Source organism: Arachis ipaensis, chromosome B10, assembly GCF_059453495.1.
Source record: "Arachis ipaensis isolate K30076 ecotype BB chromosome B10, ASM5945349v1, whole genome shotgun sequence".
NCBI classification, from domain to species: domain Eukaryota; kingdom Viridiplantae; phylum Streptophyta; class Magnoliopsida; order Fabales; family Fabaceae; genus Arachis; species Arachis ipaensis.
Genome location: NC_142435.1, coordinates 106942045 through 106950671, shown reverse-complemented (window position 1 = coordinate 106950671; position 8627 = coordinate 106942045). Strand labels below are relative to the sequence as shown.

Genomic DNA, 8627 nt, shown 5'->3' with positions numbered 1-8627 from the left:
ACTACCTAAAGGAATAGTTTCTAATTCATTAATCTTATCCTTATGTATGCATAAATCTTTTAGAAACTTTGCATATTTAGGTACCTGCTGAATAACATAAAAAAAGAGAACAGTTACCTCAACCTTTTTGAATATTTCTACCATTTTGGGGTCAAGTTCCATCTGCTTTCTAGGCTTCCTTGCAACTTATGGGAATGGAATAGGAAGGGCGTTACTTACAGCTTCTGCATCCTTTGGTGTTTCATTCTGTGGTTGAGCTGCTTCTTCTTCAACTATGTTTTGTACATCCTCTTTCTCTTCAGCATCTTCCACTTCCACCACATCCTCAGCTAGGACGTGTTCTGGTGAGCTTGGCTCCTCCTGGTTCCTCTTTTGCAATGTGGCTTTGGAGCTTAAAGTGATGGCATTGATGCCACCTTTGGGATTAGGTAGGGGTTGAAAAGAAATTCTACTGGAGCTTGAAGGTTGATTGGTGAAATTAGGTGATGAATCTAACCGGGAGACGAGAGCTTATAAAGTGGCAGTCAGACCATTTAAAGTAGAGTTCAGCTGCGTCTGCATGTCTTGTTGTCCTTGTGCAAGAGAATAGAGCATCTCATCATTTGATGAGGAATTGGAATAAATGATCTGAGGAACCTGTTGTTGGTTGTGTTGGGGTCCTTGGGACTGTCTTAGGTGAGGTGCTCTGTAAGGTTGGTTCTGATTCTGCTGTCTGTTGTTGTTATTGTTATTCCACCTCTGGTTTCCATTGTTATCTTTGCCTCCTCTGTTATAGTTGTCCCTCAAACTATGGTTAGAATTATCTTTCCAACCTTGGTTGGAGTTGTCCTGCCATCCATGGTTATAGTTGCCACCTTGGTTGTAGTTGCCACCTTGTTGATTGTATCCTTGATTCGAGCGGTCATAGAAGTTGTGAGTGGCTGTCACAGTGTTGTCTTCCTGTTGGAGCTGCGGACATTCGTCAGTATAATGACTATAATCAGCACAGATCCCGCATACTCTTTGTGGAACCAACTGTTGTCTGTGTTGTGGTGGGAGAGGTTGAGCTTGTTGTGCTTGTTGTTGATTTAACTGCATCTGTTTTAGTAGGTTGGTCATTTCACATATACTCTGGGTAAGAGCAGTAGTTTTAACGCCAGAGGAAACCTCTGAAACAGCTTTTGAGTGGCTGCGCCTCTGCCTGTGATTCCTAGTGGACTCAGCTAAGTCGCTGATCAGTTGCCATGCTTCATCTGCGGTCCTGTACTTTTTCATAGAACCATTACTAGCACCATCCAGTGTAGTCTTATCCTGGGGGTTCATGCCTTAAGTGAAGTAGCTGATCAACACTAGTCTGTCAATCATGTGATGGGGGCATGCGTCTAGAAGGTTCTTAAAACGCTCCCAGTACTCATAGAGAGTCTCCGAATCACCTTGAACAATACAGGAGATCTCTTTTCTCAGTCTATCTGTGACTTCAGACGGAAAGTATTTTTCCAAAAATTCTCTCCTGAGCGTATCCCAGTTAGTAACCGTCACTTCGGGTTGAGCGTAGTACCATTCTCTCGCCTTTCTCTGAAGAGAAAACGGAAAGGCGGTTAACAGAATAGAAGTTTCATCTGCACCATGACGCCTAACAATAGAACAGGATGTCTGGAAATCCCTAAGGTGCTTGATAGGCTCCTAAGCAGGTAAGCCATAAAACTTGGGCATCAAGTTGATTAGTGCAGTCTTCAGTTCAAAATCTGCAGCCAGATTTGGATGACGCACTTGATACGGTTGTAGTGTAAAATCTGGGGCTCCAGCTTCCTGGAGAGTAATCCTCCTAGGTTCTACCATGTTACCTGCACATGAATCAACTGAATCAGTAGTAAAGGAGCTTGTCTCGCTCTCAGATGGCAGTTCAGATTCACCCTCAGATGAGACTGGTGAATCGATAACAATCACTTCACCACCCTTAGAGGCTAACCGACGTCGAGCTCGCCTAATACGTGAAAGAGTTCTTTCAATTTCAGGATCAAAAGAGGCTAAGCTCGGATCAGGCAATGAACGCGTCATTCAAGGAGAAAAACATATAGCTCATGGTAACAAAAAATGAAAATAAAATATGCAAATAAAATAAAATATGTACACTAATTAATAATCTAGCACACTATTGCAACTCCCCGGCAACGGCGCCAAAAATTGAACAGCAGGCAGAAGTCGGATAATTAAGAAATAACTTATAGAATACGTCGTGAGTATAGTTCTTAATCAGCTAAGGTCCGCCTTGTTAATTTAGAAAAGTTGTCACAAATTTTAGAAATAAAAATACTAGGAATATGAGTCCCAGGTCGTCTCCCAACGAGTTGCAGAAAAGGGTACTAATTTATTAATCAGTAATTTTCAAGAAAGTTTGAGTTGGATAATGAGCAATTTAAAATAATTATAAATTAAAGCAATAAACTAAGAATTATTATTAATATTAAAAGGCCTTGACTGGGGGAATGATTAATTGGAAGTTCTATCCTTGTTAGAATCTTCTCTAGTGTAGTGTAAAGATGTTGTTGTTTTCACTTAGTTAACCCTTACTAAATAAAGGAAAGTCAAGTGATTGAGCTAACTCTTATCCTCAAATTCTAGTCCTCTCCCTTGGGAAGGTCTAGCGTTAGTAGATACAGAATTAGCTAATAACGTCCAATTTAACTAAGCACTTGAGCATTCCAACTCAAGTGTCTCCTTTTAATCAACCCCCATGTCAAGTAGAAAATCTACTCCATTGACATGGATTTAATACTCATAAAAATATAAGAAGACATAATAAATTAAATAAAATAAAATAGAGAATTAAAATTAATTAAAAGTAAAAGTAACTCTATATATTAATAAATTCAAAATGCAACATAATTATCTGAATAGGGTCAATGATCAACTGAAAGGAGTAAAGGAATAAGGAAACAAACTAAAGTAATAACTTCAATGGAGGTAATGACTCTTCAACATCCAAAATCCAAAGCAAAAGCATAAACTATGAATGTAAGGCAAATCTAGATTCAGATCTAAAACTAAAAGTAATCCTAATATCAATGTATCTGAATGTGTGTGGATGCGTCTTGAGTTTCTGCATGTTCCCTAACTTTAGTCTGTGTTTCTTAGCCGAAAACTGGGTCAAAATGCGGCTCGAAATCACCCCCGGCGTATTATGTTATTTCTGCAGATCGCGCAGGTCACGCGTACGCGTCGTCCATGCGTTCGTGTCATTCAGCTATTTTTCTTGTCACGCATTCGCGTCGTCCACGCGTTCGCGTCATTCGTGCAGACTCCAATCCATGCGTACGCGTCAGGAACGCGTTCGCGTCGCTGCGATTTCTTCATTTCGCGCGCTCGCGTGAGCCATGCGCTCGCGTCAGTGTTCGCTGGTCATCTCCTTAGTTTCTTGTGTTCCTTCCATTTTTGCAAGCTTCCTCTCCATTCTCTGAGCCATTCCTGCCCTATAAAGCCTGAAACACTTAACACACGGATCACGGCATCGAATGGGATAAAGGAGAATTAAAATATACAAATAAAAGATCTCTAGGAAGCAAGTTTTCAACCATAGAATTCAACTAGGAAGGAATTGTAAAATCATGCAAATCATATGAATAAGTAAGTAAATAATTGATAAAAACCACTCAATTAAACACAATATAAATCATAAAATAGTGGTTTATCAATACTATGGTTGGGTTACCTCCCAATAAGCGCTCTTTTAAAGTCATTAGCTTGACTCTTGATTCTTGAATTTTCTTCATCTTCTTCTAGTTGGTTAAGAGGAATGACTTCAAAGGAGAAGAGGAGAAAATTGATGCCCCCTGATTTGATTTTCTCCTAACAAGATTTTTTTTATTGTTACTAGCTTGATTCGGCTTGTTTGTTGAGGTAGGGGTTGGATGTTTTTGTTGACCTTCTCTTTTTTATGGATGTTGTCTTTTGTTTATTGATCACAATTCTTCTTTGAGTGCTTTCCTTGATTGCCTTCACCTCTTTGGTTTTAGGACTTGAGTATTGTGTATTGGTTGGAGTGTCCCCTTCATCAAGAACTTCTTAGATTGATGGTTCAATTAAATCAACCACCATGTATTTCTCTGATTCCTTGGAGTGTGGACTCCCTTGGTTATTTTTCTCCTTTTCTTTTGCATGATTTTGTATTGCTTCTTTTGGGAGGGACTTTACCTGTTCTTTTGCCACCTCTTGTAGCCTCTGAAGATATGAAATCCTAGGTTTGTATGCATTCACAACCTCCTTCTTTATTAGAATTTCAGGGCCCTTTTGGTCTTGCTCTTGCACTTCTAACTCCTCTTTCATAGCCTCAATTTAGTCTTCATTCTCCTTGCTAAGCACTACTCTACTTCTCCAACTTATGGTCTTGCATTCTTCTCTTGGATAGAAAATTTTATTATTAGTAAAGACAATAGTTGGTTTCTCAGTCAGATGTTGTGTCATTTGTCTCATTTGTACTTCTAGATACTTTCTTGAGGCTTCCTGATTTTTACTATATGCTCTGGACTCTTGAAGGAAACTATTTACTGTTTGGATAAATAAAATGGTAGCTTGAAAAAGTTGTTCTAAGGTTAACTCAAGAGATGAAAGGTTGGAATAGTTTTGTGAATATATACGTGTTGTGGTGAAGTTGTTTTGGAGGATATAGAAGGAGTTTTGTGGGTAGTGAAATGCGTTTTGTGGATTGTGAAAGGAGTATTGTGAATTGTGAAGTGGATTTTGTGGGTTTTGAAAGGAATGAAATGGGTTTTGTGAATTTTGAAAGGAGTTTTGTGGTAAGGCAGGGTCAAGTGATGAAGGATTTTGATATAAAAAATTAGGAGGTGAGATTGGACAATTTTGCATAAATGCATCCAGTGTTTGTTGTAGTTTGTCCAAGGCACGATCAAGAGATAATGGCTCTTGATAAATGGGATATGGAGTATTGAAATCTCTTTGATAATAATTTTCCCAGCCACCATTCAGATGATTGCTCATTTCATAGTAATGTGAATAATTTTGTGTCCCTGGAAAATATCCTATATGGTTTACTTGCTCATACTCCATCATTTTTTGTTCTTGATATTTCCAACCACAATTAGGATAGTAGCATGAATCATTTTGTGGTGGTAGAAAGTATCCCATGCAATTTGCTTGGCCAAAGGGTGACGTAAACTCCATTTTCCCTTGAAAATACTCTATAGAAACATAATCACCAAGATCAAAAGAAATTGGAATCTCCCTTGTCACAATTGAAAAAATTCTAAGTGAGGCAATAACACAAACAATTAACTAACAAAAAAATAAAGAATTAAAAGCAATTAAATTAATAGAATAAAAAGTGTCTAATATAGGTAATCAATCAACCGGTAGTTTGTCAATCGCAATTAATCTCTGGCAACGGCGCCAAAAACTTGATACGGAATTTATAAACTAATATCCGCAAAACTACTGGCAAGTGCACCGGATCGCATCAAGTAATACCACGGTGAGTGGTTTATCATTCCCACGAGGATTAATGGATTAAGCAAACAGTGATTAATTGATATTCTAGTTAGACAATTCATTTTGGATGACAATTAATCAAAGAGCGTAGCATTAAAGTAAATAACTGGAATGTAAATGACTGGAAGTAAATGACAAGAATGTAAATAACTGGGAATGTAAATGACTGAAAATTAAATTGCAAAAATATAAATAAAGTAAGATAAGAATAGGGGTAACATTGGGGTAAAGAGGTGTTGAGTCCTCAGGATCAATAGCTTTTCATCTCCATTTCAATCATGCAATCATTAATCTCTTGACAAATCATAAGTAATTAAATTTTAATTCCTTGGTAATTCAATTTTTCTTGACTTGATCAATTGTCAATTCTTTGATTATTTGCTCATGAAAAGAGATGAAGCATATCTTCTGATTACCACACAATTCTTCAAGATTCAAATTAGGATTAATTTAATGTCACATATCAAATCAATATCCACAATCATGAGAATTGGGAGAAAGAGTTTTCAAGCTTTGATTTTATGAATTCACTTTTCTAAGTGATCATAAAACCCAACTTGGATCTAAATTATTTTTCAATAGATTTAGATCCTTTGATGAAGAACTAAAACTCTTTCTCAAGAAATAATTGAAAGATGAATTGAAGATGAAGAAGAAATCATATTAATCCATTAAAATGCAACAGAGCTATTTCCCCAAATGAAGAGAGAATTAGCTATTCATAACTCTAGAATTACAAAATGGATATGAAAAAAAATGAAAGAAGAGAAAAGAATGAGAAGAGAGTCTGAAAACTCCCTTCCTGATTGTGTCTCTTTCTTGTGCTCTTTCCACCTCTATTTATAACCTACTACAAACTTAAATGCAAATTCAAATTCAATTACATTAAATTCAAAACTAATTGAGCTTGATTTCATGGGCTTGATTCACTCTTTGGAAGCTTGGAGAATTGAAGAATGAATGAAGAAATTGGAGCTTAAGAGTTGGACTAATTGTTAGCTATTGCACACTAAGAAATCCTACGTCCAACGACAGCTCAATTTTCAATATTTTGGGCCTCTTTATGGTTTTGGCGTTGTACGGCAATGATATGCCGTTGCATGGCACACTTTCTTCCAAGAATGACCCAATTTGGCTATCTAATTTATTCCAACCGTTGGACGCCACAAAACTGGCGTGGAATGTGAACTTGGGGTCATGCATACGCATGATTTTTCTTCTGTCACTATTTGCGCGTACGCATGAGGGATGCGTACATGCAACACCCCTTTTCGTACTAAAATATACGTACGCATGATTTCTCTTTTTGCTCCATTTGTGCGTATGCACGTATGATGTGTACGCATGATATTCCTTTTGCCGGTTGATGACTTGACGCCACTTTCTCCACGTTGGATGACCAATCTTAACGGAGGCCTCGTTCTGATGAATATGACTTTAAAAGTGTGTCCTAAGATTTCAAAGTGTATCCTAAGCTTCCTCCTTCGTTTTTCTTGATACCTGTTTTGTCTATCTCCTTGTTCTTGCCTAGCATCTTTTAATCATTTTCTACACTTGAAAGCACAAAACAACTCCAAGAAGCATTGATCAAAGTACCAAAAAATCTCAACTAAAGTTAGGAAGATCTCTAACTTAATTCAAGGGAAGAAACTCTAAGAAACATTGATTCAAAGCATGAAAATCTTAATGAAAACAACAGATCACTACCTTTATTTAAAGAAATAACAAATAAAAACAGCTAAGGATGCTCAAGGACTCTGTGAGGGTGGGACAAAATGACAAAGGTTCTTTTAAAATTTTCGAAATATAGAGGTGTCTTTAATTAGGTCTTTTATCCTAATAGTGAGAATATTCGTTTTTTTTAATAGAATATTTTGTTATTTTAAACGTTTTTGTTCCAGTAAAAACTAAATTGAAAAAAATCATATAGTATAAAAATCTAATTAAAAAGAAAAAAGTATAAGATCCTAATTGAAAATTCGATAAAACTATAGAAATTTGTAAAGTAATTAAACATTTAAATAATATTAGCTTGTGTTTTATTTAACTATATAAATTACCCTTTTGTTTATAAAGTTAAACATAGTACATACTTAAATGTTGATACTATACAGGTTATAGTAACTATGATTAGGGATGGCAAAATAAATCGAACTCACTAGACTAACCCGTCAAAAAGAGTGGGTTAGACTAAGATTGGAATCCGCCAAATAAAAAAATTCCGTCAAACCAACCCACACTGTCAAACCGCGAGTTTGGTGGAACGGGCCCGTCTGTCAGGCCAAAAGTTATTTGATTTTTTTATTAAATAAGAGTAATTAATACTACAAAAATTAATAATTATATCATTTTTAAACATATTTTTATTTTTGTTTAGTTATTAATTTTATTTATTTTATTTTACACTTTTATATATATATTTCTTAAATTATGTAATTTATTTTTTAAAATAAAAATAATTTTATTGATAGATATTATTTTAAACAATTCTATTGAAATTAAATATCTTAAAAAATAGTAAAAGAATTGTATTGTAATTTGATCTTTTTTATATTTAATTTTTAAATTATTTTTTATTAATTTTATTAATTTAAAAAAAATAATTAAACAAACTAACATTTAATTAATTAAATATTCTACCTAACATTTTAAACCCATTTTATTTCACAAAGCGGGCTAGTCCCTTGGCGGAACGAACTACCAACTTTACCACTCCTAACTACGATGTCTTGAAAGATATAACTGAAATTAAAATATTGTTTTATTATTTAACAATTTTTAATTTAAAAAATAAAAAAAATAACAATATATTAAAAAACTTTAATTTTATCAACGCTTTTATAGCTACCAAGTACCAACACATCATCATACTCAAATTTTTACACCAAAACGAGTTGATAAATTTGACAAGACAGTAAAACGCGGCACATTTTACATGTTTATTACTCGGCTATACATACCAGTTCACTAAAACAGTATTTTCATTAAGAAATATTTTTATTCGACTCCATCAGTCATCAGCTGCACAAAAACGGTTTTTCTTTTAAATAAGCGTCGGAGTGACAGTAACCGTAGATATATACTCCATACCAAAAGAAAGAAGTAACCTCTCCAAAACAAGTTTCACCAATAACTATGAAAAACAA

General features: G+C 35.2%; 1 non-coding gene across 1 annotated transcript; it reads left to right on the top strand.

Moving 5' to 3' along the window:
• Positions 1 to 1338: 1338 nt before the first annotated feature.
• LOC148581219 (small nucleolar RNA R71) lies at positions 1339 to 1446 on the top strand. The gene has a single exon (XR_015899667.1). It is a non-coding gene; the product is annotated as a small nucleolar RNA R71 (small nucleolar RNA).
• Positions 1447 to 8627: the final 7181 nt, after the last annotated feature.